The following is a 14,600-nucleotide window of genomic DNA, read 5'->3' on the forward strand; positions in this document are numbered from 1 at the left end:
CCTTGGAAATGCAAATTCTAAAATTGTTACAAAAACTAGCAAGAGGATATGCTACAAAGAATAATTCCATATAGTCACAAGCTTGAAAAATGTCTTCATGCCAGTTACTTGAGTTTTGTGTAGATTTTTTAAATCACTATTATTTTCTATTGGTTGCCAAAACATGCCACAACATGCCAAAAAAAGCAGGAAAGCTAAGCTTGGAAAAGATATAAAATTTTTTTCAGGTAGTTTTCTGTTCAGTTAAAAAGGTCCTACCTTTCAGATCCCACACTCCCAAATGATAAAAATCCAATCATCTTTCATGGTCTTTTAACAATTCCAAGAGAAATCTCAGAATAATAAATAAATGCTTTTCTCTTAGGTTAAAAAAAAAAAATAATCAAAATTATCTGCATAACAACCCCTATCATTCTACTACATGGGAAACTTCAAAGCCATCTCACATGTAGTTAATTATATTTTCTTGTATCAAAGGGTTTTCAGAAATCTAATGCAACATATTGTATTTGCTTTGTAATGTGTAGAGCTGTATCTGAGTCAGAAATGGAAGCCAACAAAAACCACAGAAGTTGTCGTTTCTCCTCCTGCTCATCCTTCCACTCCCATTATTGGAATATTTCCATCTTTGCCTAGCCCAATGAATAAGGTACCTTCTCTACCTTGGAAACACATACTAAAGCTCATGTTCATCTCCCAAACTCTATATGAGAAAGTCAGATATTCTGTCTATACCAGAAGCATATAGTTCAGGCAGCAATTCTTCGTACTGTAACATAGGTATTTGACATTAAATATGAGTTGAAGTCAACCACTATGAAAACATCCTGAAGATTATGTTTAAAAAGCCCAAGTGATTAGCCTAGATTAGACAGGTAACTGTCCTAACTGAGCTGTAGCAAGATGATTCTTTCTTTCATCTCTTACCAATATATACAGAATTAACTTTATAAGCACAGAGTTAAGAAATTAGTAACTTCACTCTTTGTTTCAAACATGAACAAAGTCCTCATGACTAAAATCAGGAAGATCTTATTCGGCTGTGAATTTCTTAACAGTTTTTGTCTGTTCTATCATTAATCGTGCTGATAGTTTATCAAAGATGATGTAGCATCCATTGGTAGGAAATTCAGTATGCAGAGTTAAAACTAAAATTCAGATATTTTCTCACCTAACGTCCAAGTAATTTTATTTTCTGGGGCTGTTTTTATTATTATTGCCATTAATATTGTTATTCCCATAGCCATCTTCAAGTTATTTTAAAGACTGCTGCAATGCATCTTCCCTGGTGTACCATCTTCACCTAATACTAGCCTTTACTAACATAGAACTGATAGGTTTGTGGAAAAACAGTATTATGTTAGAAACATTTGGGTTATTTATTTTTAAAAAACATGTTTCCCATGATTTGTTGGTTGCAATGAGTACCATTTATGAATGACTTTCTGACAAGACCCATACAATAATATTATTATCATACTATTTAGCACACCTACCTGCTTTCACAAGACTGCAAAACTATATGGGCATTTTAAAAAATGAGGAGAAATATTTTTTAACAATATGATTCCATGACAAAACGTTATGCCTTGGTACCTTTTCAAGACCCGTCTAACTCTTGGTTTTCCCTGCCTGAAAATGTCGTCTTATAAAAGTACCTATATTTTTCCTCTTTTGCACATAGCCTTCTCAGTTCTTTTCTAATTCTCAAATCTTTCTTGTAGACTGCACACTGCTAGCATATTCCTTTCTCCAAATCATAATTCTTTCCTGTGACTCTTTTCTTCTCCCTGGTCATTTGTTTTTAGCTTCTTTTGTATACAGGAAAAGTAATATGCCCATCAAATCAATCAATGTAAAATTGATTTTTAATTTGTGGAAGGAATTTATTTCATTTATTTTGTAAAGGGTTTCTTGTTTTCTTTATTTATTTGGTTTTGGATTGGGTTTTTTTTTCCTTTTCTTCTTGTATCATATCCATATGGGATGATATTGCAGAAAAAAACCCAGAAAAGAATTTGCAGCTGCCAGGTTGACTAGGAAGGACTGATCGATTTTTTCCTGCCCTCGGTCAACGGATTTAGGTCAGGATTGAGAAAAAATATACCTTGTCACATGGCAGGAGTTACAGCTTCCTGTGTGCTTCTATTATATCATCTTAAGAAATCTCACCAATAAAACATAATACCAACCAAAAATATCTGCCACAAACTAATGCAGTCAATTAATAGAACAGATGGAGGTCAGGGCAGACAATTAAATCCCATTGACAGAGAAGATTATTCTACCTCATATTGGAGATATATCAGTAATTCCTGTGTGATCTGACTTACACTTTATTCTTCAAAATAATTCCTTCCATAATGCCTTCTTTGGCATGAGAGAAAAAAATCCATCATCTAAAGGTCTTGTTTGTAGCTGTATATAATTATTTATTTTTAAATAGTGGGATAGTGCACACATGTTTTTTCAGCAGTATTCTTACTGATTCTCAGAACAAGCAAATCAAATCTCCTTTTTGCCTTTGTTTAGACAGCTGCTCCTAGAAGTCTGCCCCTCAAAAGGATGATACAGCTATCACCTTGGCAAGGTTCTAACTACTTTTTTTGGAATTTAATATTGTCTTCTATAGGTATTGAAGATAACCATCAAGGAATCCTGATTCATTATTTCTCTGGCCCTAAATTTCATCATAATTGCAACAATTATCTTTCCTAAAGTCTTACATCAAGATGGTTGTATTTCTGGACATGGGAGCTACACTGCCAATAATACAAACTGTAAGTGTCGTTCCCATATTCTGGCAATATCAATCACATATTTTGTGTTTCAAACAGAAAAGAAACTGTGTTTTGGGGTTTTTTTGTATTCTGATTTTGATGATTTCCAGCATAGAGATTTCAAATGATAAACCATAAACAGCTATAGGGAAAAATTGTTCAGCTAAGGAATGAAATTAAGTTCCCCGTGAGATATTTTTTCACAGAAATAAAACTTTGCATCAAATGACTTTCAATTTGTTTTTAAATAAAGGTCAACACAAGTTTTGATGACTCTTTAACACCTTTTTTTTAAGTTATCCTCATAACATACTGTGGTAATATTTAAAATGCAACAAGCTCAGACAAAGTTGTACTAATACTATACTAATATTTCAAAGCACTGATAATCCATATTCCAAAAGACAATGAAGATGCCAAGAGAATGACCTATTAGTGTAATTGCTGTGATTGCTCTGTCCCAGCTTCAATTTTCATTGATGAAATTCTAATACATCCATTTTCTTTGTCAAGCCCATCTATTGAAACTCCTGCTTTCTTAATTAATAAACTTAGATTGCTTAATTTCTGCACTAGCCTAAAGCTTTGTCTTTCAGATGTTTAATGAATTCTGCTCTCAAATTAATATACATTTTATGCTGAATATATCAGATCTGAATTTCTTGTACCTTTATATAGCTTATTACCTCACTGTTTATACATTTTAGTTTTGACGGCTTCTAATGAAAACAGATTCTACTCCTGCCATTGTTTGGACTTTGTATTGTAGACTCACACCATTCCACTCAATGAGTCGTATTTCACTAATACTGTATAAAAAATATTAAACAAAAACTATTTCAGTAGTCTTTAAAATATTTACTTCTGTTTCATTTGGTCAAATAAAGTATATTTCTTTTAACTTTCTTCCTTTAAACATTTATTAACAACAGAAACACTAAGTCTCTAATTATTCATCACCTAACTTTTCAAGTGACTCAGCATCATTATTTATTTTTTCCACCCTTTTGATACTTCCATATAATGAAAGTGAAAGGGTCATACTGTTATTTTAAATTCACTGAAAGAAAAATTGAATTGCTCTTAAATGAAAATCACAGGAGAACATATTGTTTGAAGTTGGAATGGGCCTCTGGAGTTCATCTGGTCCAGCCCTTCTGCTCGAGGAGGGATACCTGCAGCCTGTTTTGGTAACATTGTTTAATTAAGAATAGACTGCGTCTCAGTGTACCAGCCAGATTGCTCATTATTCAGAGCTAGTTTTCAAGGATTTGCGTCTCATCTTAATGAATCAAATTCATGACATATGCCTACCCTTAAGAGTAGTCACAATGATATGATACAGAATAGGAAATATCACCTACGTACCTTTAAAGCAGAGCAAAAAGCCTCAAACAATAGAAGCAACACAGTTTTTCAGTATAATTAACTCCACTGACTGCAAACTACATTAGAATTAAATGTGTGATTTAGTTCCAGATAGAAGAGTTTTGTTTCCACCATGGAGAGACAAACCACAATTTTAATAGATATTTGGTTGCAGGTTATTAATTTCTTACACCAAGAAAAAATGCAGCTTTTTAAGATTATAACTAGGCACCAAATTTTGTCAGTTACTTCCTGAAGTCATATTGAAAGATAAAAATTTAAGCTGGTTTTTCTAACATTCTGTGAATTGTTGTGTAAGCTTTAAATCCACGCTCATGCTGTGAGCGCAGAAGAGCGAATTTCCATCACTATTAATACAGCTGCAACCAGGTGAAAAAGAGAATAGTACTACTTCATACATTTTCAGAAGAAACAGAGCCTATAATGAAAGCTGACAGAATCTGATTTTACTTAACCTGAGTTGTTTCACCTGCACTCAGATATTCTGAGCTTTTTTTAAAGTTGTGGATAATAATATTACCATATTTGTGTTGTGTTCCCTGTCTTTGGCTTTTTTCTTGGAAAAGAAAAATGGAATGCAGAGCAGTATATATGAAAGAAAATGTGGGGGGGTTGTTGATAATAAACCTGGTAGAAAGAATGGTTTAGATACTTTCAGCTTCCGTATTTAAGATCCAATAGAAAACACAGTGTGTGTGTGTATATATATATATATATTGCACAACATCAACAGAAAATAAAAACAAAATAATGCTCTAAAAAAATGCTGTACAATACCAACTATCTGAGTCTAAATTGGCATGCAATTAAAGCTAAATGTATTTTGTATTCATATATACAAACAAACATATTTACCTTCAGAATCAAATAGTGATTTTCAATTCTAAGTAATTTCTACAAGCAGTTTGGCTTCCTGCTGGCAAAAGCATTTTATTTTTTTCTTTCAAAAAAGAAAGAAATATGCCATCATCTTCCCTAGTCACTCAACAGCTGTATCAATTTGTTTTCAGGGCAGTGATTAGCATAATTGTGGTGGATTACTTGCATTTGGCACAGAATGGAAGTAATTCAGTATTTTAGCGGATATGACATAGAATGTATGGGATATCCAGGCCCTCTGGAGTGGTGCTGGAAGTTTTTTTCCTAAAACTGTACTGAAAGCCTATTTATAAAACCCAAATCTGTCTGAAAAAATAAAAAACCTCAATTCTTCTGATGTGCTGTTTGACAAACAACCTTGTACTACGGCTAGGGCACACAACCATGAAATCAACTGCAAATAGCTACATTGAGGGCATTTCTCACAGGGGTTTTAGTGTGATATAATTGCTTTAAAAATCATAAAAAAAACCCAGAATATGATTCCATCATTACTGATTTTCTACTTTATCTCCACATTCCAGTTCCGATGCTGAGGTGCATACAGCGCTACATCTAGTGCTATATGAGTGTTAAAATTGATCAGTCATGTATACTCTCAGCTATTTACCTTAATACTCTTGCATGTTTTATAAACATGCATAGATAATCACTGTATGATACTATACAGAAATATGATAAAATTATAAAATGGTTTTGGTTGCAAGGGACCTTTAAGACTATCTAGTTCCAACCTCCCTGCCATAAGCAAGGATGCCACCCACTAGACCAGGTTGCTCAAAAACCACCCAATCTGTCTTTGAGCACTTCCAGGGATGGGACATCCTCAATTTCTCTGGGCAACCTGTTCCTGTGTCTCGCCACCCTTAAAATAAAGAATTTCTTCCTTACAGCCCCTCTAAATCTATGCTACTTCAGTTTAAAGCCATTCCCCTTTGCTTCCTGTCACTACAGGCCCTGAAAAAAAGTAACTCTCCACATTTCTTGTCAGCCCTTTTTTATATACTGAAAGGCTGCAGTAAGACCTCATAAGAGTCTTCTTCAGGCTGAGCAACTCCAACTTTCTCAGTCTGTCTTCACAAGCAAGGTGTTCCAGTCCTCTGATCATCTTTGTGGCCATCCTTTGGACCCGCTCTTACATGTCCACATCTTTCTAGTGTTGAAGACTCCAGAACTGGACACAGCATTCCAAGGTGGAGTTTCACCAGAGCAGAATAAAGGGGCAGAATCACCTCCATCGACCTGTTGGCCACTTCTTTTGATGCAACCTGGAGTACAGTTGGCTTAGGGCTGCAAGCACATGTTGCTGACTCATTAACAATTTCTCATCCACCAGTACCTCCAAGTCCTTCTTTGCAAGGCTACTTTTAATCCATTCACCATCCAGCCCCTACTGATAATGGATCTGGAAGTGCCATGACACAGGTGCAGGACCTTATACTGGTCTTGCTGAACTTCATTAAGTTTTCATGGACACATTTCTGCAGCCTGTTGAGGGTACCCCTGGATGGCATTTCTTCCTTCAAGTGAATCAGTTGCACCACTCATCCACAGACTTGCTGAGGTGCATTTAATCCCATTGTCTATGTTACTGATGAAGATATTTAATAGCATTGTCCCAGTATGACCTTTGAGAGACATCATTCATTACTGGTTTCCACCAGTAATCAATGTACCCCTTGGTTTCCAAACCTAGATTACAACCTGTATAAAAAGCATTGCATGATATGGTCATCCTCTGTTATAGAAGCTGGAGCTGATGATCCCAGAAATCATCTTCTGTCAGTTGTTTCTAAAAGAAACTTGAACTTCAGGGTGCAGAGCTCAAATTAAGTCATGGGGATACTAGAAGGACACAAGATTTTGCCATTACACAGAGCTATTCCTTTTATATGAAAACTGAGGGAGATAACTGCTGTACAGCAGGTAAAGGGATATTTGTTAAGAGATATAGATGGTCGTCCCTTCTTGTCAGCTACTGAGTTGTCCGAACAAAACAAACTGTGGTCTTGTGGTTAAAAATGCAGATTCAGTGTGTTCTGAACCTTGACAGGAAGAGGACAACTGCTTGCCTGTAATTCATTTACACTGGAAACTTGTGCTCAAAAGCTTTACTGTTCTTAGAAAAAAACCCAACACTGAGTTATTATGTACTTTCTTAAGAGATAAGAGTTCCCTGTAGAAACAGATATAACAGATATAACATCACTCACTACCTGTTATTCAGTACAGTAGATTTAAATTATGAGTCACAGTGATAAAACATTTTCAAGTTTAAACACTGAGATAGTAAAATTTGCACTCCACTTCTTTGAATTGAACATGACTGAACTTTAAATGAGCTGTCTGTGCAAAAGAGTGTGATTATTTTTATTTCACTTTTACTTATTACTCATGATGTTATGATTCAGTGAACTCCCATTATCCATGAAGTCTGTATAATGTTGAAATTACACAACTTTAGCCATTCTCTATTATTGTTGTACAATACTTTGTGTAATGTTATGTTCAAATTAATTTTCTACAAAATCAATTATATTTCTGGAAGCATTACTTAGATAAGAACAGTGTATGAGTCTTAAAGATTCAAGACAATCATGACTCATACTTTTATAAAATTGTTTAACTATCTTCCCAAAGCTTTTAATAAAGCCAATGAACTTAGGTAGATGTTTTAAAATTACTTAATTACATTGCCACCTGAAAGTAAATTTAATGACCTGAAAAGTTTTGGTGTTTGCTATTTCATATCTGAGTAATACTTGAAAATGTATTCCATTCTCATTTGGGTTCTTCAGATATTCACATATTGGTGGAGGTCATCAGAGTTTACCTACTTCTAGGTACTTTAGGTCAGTCATACCAAAATACATAACTAAATATTGGAATAAAAAATTAATGGATACATCGCTTTGAATTCAAATGGAAGCAAGGAATTATTTATATTCATTAGAGAATCTGAATATTTTGATTCCACTATTCACAGTAGGTCTCTACCTTTAATGGAAAACACACCCTAATATCAATGATGTACTGGATTTGCTAAGATTAGGCTTACCAGTAACATCTCACAGCAAAGCAGATGATGCAACTTAATTTATTTTTTCTAGATCAACTGAGACACACTGGATTTATGATTTCAGAATACTCTCCCTGGAAACAAATTTGTAGATGCATAGAGAGCTTTGGAACATCCTACAACCAAATCTAGACAAACTCTAATTAAAGCCTGGTTAAATTTCCAAACAGTAGGTGTTAAATTCAATTCACACTACTGGAATTTCTTGAAGAAGATACAGTTTCCAATTTGGAAACTTACTGAAATGCTGAGCATCAGCCTCAATTAATTGACATGACCAGACCATCAGTCTGGGTTCAGTTGATAACTTCATTAGTTGCTACTGCTTATCAGTTATGTTTCAGTCTGGAAAACACACCTTCTATCTTTATAAAAGGAAAGAATTTTAAACTGGGTTCTTTCCTTCCTTCCTTCCTTGTGTTTCAAAATTAAGAATTGGTAGGAAGAATGAACACTATAATGTCAGCAGGGCCTATGTATCATAGTACAGGTCTTAGGAGCCTACATAACTGATAGATTTCCATACTAAAATTGTGCAAATATTTCACCAAGACAGGTAAAATGTGGGGAGCATTTTTTTCCACCTATGAGTATAAAATCAGTGAGAGCCTAAAAAGAAAACTGGAGGAGTTGAAGATGCTGCTTAACCAGAAGTTGGACTGCTCAGCTGAGTACACTTTCACATACAGCCTTAAATCCTGACAAGAGGAAGGCAAAGATTCTTATCTGAATCCCAAGAGCTGAAAAGTAAGCTAAGGAGAGCTGAAAGCTCTAAGAATGAGAATATATTGTGCCCTGATTTTCCTCAGAGAACAAAGAGTTGATCTGTTTCCTAAAACTCCCAAGACTAAAACTGGAACAATTTATTCCTGCCTTCTAATATAAAGGCTTTATTTTTCCTTCACATTTGTTACCATAAATGATACAAGACAGAAGGTTTGATCAGAATCTGAGAACATGATCAAGAATCTGACAGTATGTGGCTATATCAAAGAAAAGACACAGCACTTCACAGACTACCACAGGGCTCCATCTGCACATTCAGCTGTCAGGCTGGGATTCTAGGATGAAATTCCACCATTTAAACTCGCTTTACACTTCTGATGTAAGATCAAAATCTGAGGACAAGGCACGGGCCATTTGTTTGCTTCAATCTTTGCTACTATATTGTGCATTTCCAGAAAATACATTTCATGTACTCCAAACATAAACTGATGTTTTCTGTTCCTGAGAAAGATCATGGGTTTATCATGTTGAAGAATTTTATCTGGAATTACGGATGAGAAAGATAGCAAGTAAGCAGTTAAAATGTTCAAGATTTAGGGATTTCTTTCTGTATTTCTCTTAACTAAAAGAGTATAATATAGCCAAAATCATAGTCAAAATCTGTCCAAGTTACTGTCCCTAGTTATTTTTTTAATTTTTTTGTTCTTCTGTTCATAAATGGATCCCTATTGTCTTCTGAAGATACAACTTTAAGGTTAGTTTGGCTTGAATTATACATTTTCATGAAGGCTTTCAGATCCATTTATATTTGTCTCCTGAAATATTCTCAATATAAACCTTTTCTAGACAAAAAAGGAAATTAACAAATATTTCTGTAATTCTGTTGTATATTTTGGAGTACCTCAGGGCTGGCAGTTGAACACAAATATTTGTGGCTACTTCAGAAAATTAGCAAACAGAGAAGCAGAAATAAATTTTATCCTGATTTATAACTCCATTTTCTAATCTCTTTTTCTTTGGTTGCTTTTTTTAATGTATAGTCCAATTATCACCTCACATGAACAAGGAAATTTTCAAAAGGCACAGCTGGCTTCTGATGTTCACTAACTTGCAGTGTGAGTTAAAAGCCAGACATCAATAGGCTCCATCTCACTTTTTTGTTTTAATGTTGTTTGCTTCCTTTTCTTCTCCTTCTCTCTGACTTTCCTGCTGTGCGTTATGAAGAACAAACAAAATGCTGAGAAAACAGAGGAAACTAAAATCACACTATCCCTCAGTTTCCCCTTCAGAACCCTCTCCCCAGCGTCTTGTGGTCTATCTCAGTGGACTGTGATTATCTTGAGATGAGACTTTCCCTTCTTGAAACATGACTGTGGCTTATTCTAGTGCCAGACAAGGTAAATGTACCACAATTTTTTAATCCCAAAGGAATTGTTATTATTTCAACTCTGACTTTAGCTTTATATGAGCCTTGTATTCTTTATATCACTTGCTTTTCTCATTCCTGAAAAAAAAGTCATGAGTTGTCTGAAGTAGAGTAAGTGAATTCTATGTATGTCATTCATGCATATTGTATTACTCACTATATAACCCTTAAGAGTTCACATATTATCACAATCAGTGTGGATGCTAAACTATTAAACAGGCCGCTGTTCATAAAGTATTTTTTGTTCAATTGCATGTAAATTGCTACAAATTGGAATAAACATGGTTCAGTGATGCAAATCACAGGAATTTTCAAAGCTGTTATTTTCTTTGTCTGAATTTTACATTTCACATAATGGTACCCTCTATTCTCATAACTAGCCTGTCACACTTTGAATTATTGCTTATTCACAACTTTCTCATCACATCAGATATATTATTATTCCTTCTCCTTGAATTTAGGTCCCAGTGTCAACAGAAAATTGAAACATTGTTGTACTACAGCTAGTGTAATGATTACAGAAAAAGTCACATCTGCTTTGAAGTTCATGGATAATATAAAGTGAAAAGGAAGAATGTGCACCAGAGAAACTTTTCTGGTCTCTTTTATATCTCATTCCCTTCTCACTAATCAATGTGTCAGGCACAGTATGGAAGAATGGTAATTAGATTAAGGTGTTTTATAAATAGAATATATTCTATGCATAGATTTCTAAATAAAACCCTTGGCACGTATTTCTTATTGATGTAAGAATGTTTACATATCTGTGTACATGTATATACACATACATATAACTACATGGGTGCATGCTATACATTAAAATATGTTCTCTCATATTTTGCTAAAAACTGAGAAGAAAAAATAGATCCTTATTGCTATAGCGGGGATTACTGTAACACGCATATATCAAACCAGGAGTCCCGTGGAAAAGAAATATATATGGACCGATTCTTGGTAGATGTTTCAGAGATGTTTATTTCTCCAGCTGCATGGCCGGGGCTCTGCCGAGGAACTCTTACAGTCACAGGACCCGAGGGTCCTTGCCCGGGCAGGGGAACGAGGCTGAGCAGGGCCAGGGAAACCCCGTGTCTCCCCTCAGGGCCCCTCTCCCAGGGCTACATGGCAGGGGGAGGAGACCCCAACACTTACGGTAACAATATGGAAACAGCAACCAAGCCTCTTTTTTAGTACAGCCCCACAAGAACTCTGGAACCCAACCTTGTAATGAAAACTGAAGACTGTCAGCTCTATCTGGTACAGTGTGGCCAGGAACCCCCAAACTTTATTAAGTAGCAGTGTCACAATAGCCAGGTTTAATCTCATGTCTTTTAACTACAAACTGATTGGCATCATTCAATACTTATAGAATGGAAAAATAATAACAATTCATGCTTATCATAAGTAAGCACATAAACAGCGCTAACGCTTACAATGAACTGTATTCCCTGTCTCATTGAATGAACACACGGTAAACAAACCTTTCAACTGGATGTATATATGTCCTGGGTTGCAGTGGATTCTATTACAATCCTCATGAGCTGTTGAAACCAGGTGGAGCAGTGTTTCCTTGCCTCCTCCCTCCGGACTATCTTCTGTTAATGAGCCCAATCAACGCCTTGCTTAATGACTCATCATCCCATTGTGACATGCTCCACCCAGAGGGAGGAACCAAGCATTCCATCCTGGATATAATCTGAGATTCCGAACACCACAGACACCCTTTCCACTGGATTCCCAGAGAACAGGAGCTACACAGCCACCACTGGATCTTCCAAGGAAGAGCAGACCCTTCTACAGGATCACCACTTCAGGAGGACTGCAGCCACCATTTCATCGGACTGCTACCACCACCCTGACTAGCAGGCTGTATCTTGACCCTGTCAGTTTGAACCAGTGTTTTCTGCCTTTTTTTTAAAATTTCCCTTTTAAATTGTTATTCTGACTTGGTGCCTCCCACTGGATTGTTTTCAAACTAGTACAATATATTGCAAAGATATTTCAAACACAGCAACAGAGACTTGCCATCTTTCTTTTACATATTTTTATGAAAAAAGGAATTGCTATGAACATACTTTTAGTACTTACCACTGTGTTGTATTTTTGAGAAGGCTTCAGCATTCCCCCATAGGAGGCAGCATGATGTCATTTTAGTTACAGCAGGAATTTTTCCTGTTAGGAAAAAATATATAGTGTTCTTCAGTAAATGAAGAAAAGAAATGCATGGTTATGAGTCACAAATGGTGAATAGGTTACTTAATAAATAAATAAATCACCTGTAATGCTGTTTTTCAAGATTCCAAAAAGAGAGAAGTCACAATATTAATTACCACGCAATAAATACATTAAGCATAGTGTATTCATTTCTGTCATAAAAATTGCTAGCAATATTTTTTTCTTTGCAGATTGATCACTGCTACGAAGACAGAATTGTCTTTAAACCTGTATACCACAAAAGTATACATTTTTGAGAAGCTGCTAAGGCAAGTAAATAATTTGAAATCCAAGAAACAGAAGAAAGCATGACCAAACACTTTGGTTTTAAATATTTCTGTAAACATATATTATGCATAACCAAATATAAAATTTGAATAGTCAAATATATTAAAATATATTCAATTTAATTTAAATAATCAAATTTTTAAGCCATTTTACTATTGTTTATTGTTTCCTATGTGTAATTCAAAAATATAGTTTATACTTCAAATGACATTTTAATGGATAGACTATTTCTGAAGAAGCTATCCATTTTAGATAGACTATTTAGATAAATACTGGTATTTATCAACAGTCTGTTCTGTCAAGAGTATCTTGAGACACTGTGATTTAAAACTCAAACCTTAATAGTGTTAAGAAAGGTATTTCAGGTAATTTTAATAGTTTTCAAGACTTTAATACCTTAATTACTTCTCTTCCCTCCAAAGCCAGCAGATTTTATGGGAAATATGCACTCTACTTTTCTCTGCATCACTCTTAAAGGCACTTCTTTCTTATCATTTATTCTTATTTTAATTAAGTTGCTCAGCACACAGATTGTAGATTCTGCAATTTGAATCACAGTGAATACTTCCTCATGAATGGTTTGACTCTCTACAGCCAAACCATTCCCTGTAAGTGCAATTCATTGTAACAGCTGCAAACACAGGCCTCAGTTCTGTGTAAACACAGTGATTATCTTTATAGGCTGGAAATAAGTACCAGTGGATGTCTATGTGAATATACATCTGAAAAGGAGAAATTCTGAAATATGAAGAAAAGCAGAATTCCTTATGAATAAGAAATGTGTGAAACATCCTAGCTAAACTGTCAAAGTGTCCATCTGGACACTTGCTGCAGGGGAAGCCTGGCAACAGTGCGGCTTTTCATATACGCCCATTGAGGAATCAGATGTTGAAGTTTAGGACAATCTTTATTCCAAGCTATGGTAATGTCTTAAATTTATCCACATGACAGTGGCACTTTTACTGGAGATTTCACTGCTCACATAGACTTTGACAGTCATTCCAATTCTCCAAAAGCAGTATGTGATTAAACCTAGGGTATAAGAAATAAGGAAGGATTTAAGGAATGGCTGTGAATGGCAGTGAAAATAAGCTAAAGCTAACACAGCTTCACTTCTCAGTTATTTTAAACCTGTGTTTCTTTATTTCAACATCCTTTATAGCTTAATTACTGCTACAGGAAGAGAAAAGAGAAGAGAGTTCAGCTTTACTGGTAAACACAGGGACTGCATTTACTGTCTCTCCTTGATACCAAAATAGTCTCCAACTTTAAAGGATAAATATGAATTAAGAAAGTACTATTTGTGAACTAGGTTTTCCAAGTTTACCTCTGTACCTATGTGTTTATCCTTTTCACCTTCATATTATCTTACACTGTCTTCTAGTTGTCCTTGGCAGACTGAATTTGATTGTAGATGACTAGGTTATAATTTAAACTTTATATATTTTAGTAAACCACAATGTCCATTTACAGATCATGTTTAGACTTTATCTCTGCAATAGTCAATTGCTTTCAAAAGAGCAACAGTAAATACTGTACTTCCTTTCTATTGGGAAGCATGGGCACACATTAAAAGAATAGCAGTTCAGTCCTAAGACAATATAGGCATTGTCTACACACGCTTTTCTTTTTTATAGAGCTATTTTGTCTTCATATCTGTGACAACTGATTTCCTCATAACCACAAAATTTTAATAAAAATATTATGGGAATCTGGCAGTCCCTCTAAGCATATTTTTTCTGAAATTTTTTAACAGGTTTGCTCACCACCTCACAGATGCATTTGTAACTTAAATCTGATGGTGCTATAATGGCCCTAGTTT

The 14,600-nt window shown here is 35.0% G+C and overlaps 1 protein-coding gene across 2 annotated transcripts in view; it reads right to left on the bottom strand.

Moving 5' to 3' along the window:
• NLGN4X (neuroligin 4 X-linked) overlaps positions 1 to 14,600 on the bottom strand; it is a 175,153-nt gene that overhangs the window by 131,405 nt on the left and 29,148 nt on the right. For both annotated transcript variants that reach the window (XM_048328601.1, XM_048328591.1), the window contains exon 2: positions 12,365 to 12,448. The gene's annotated coding sequence lies outside the window, so the exon portion shown is untranslated. The remainder of the gene's footprint in view (positions 1 to 12,364; positions 12,449 to 14,600) is intronic.

Source organism: Corvus hawaiiensis, chromosome 2, assembly GCF_020740725.1.
Source record: "Corvus hawaiiensis isolate bCorHaw1 chromosome 2, bCorHaw1.pri.cur, whole genome shotgun sequence".
NCBI lineage: Eukaryota > Metazoa > Chordata > Aves > Passeriformes > Corvidae > Corvus > Corvus hawaiiensis.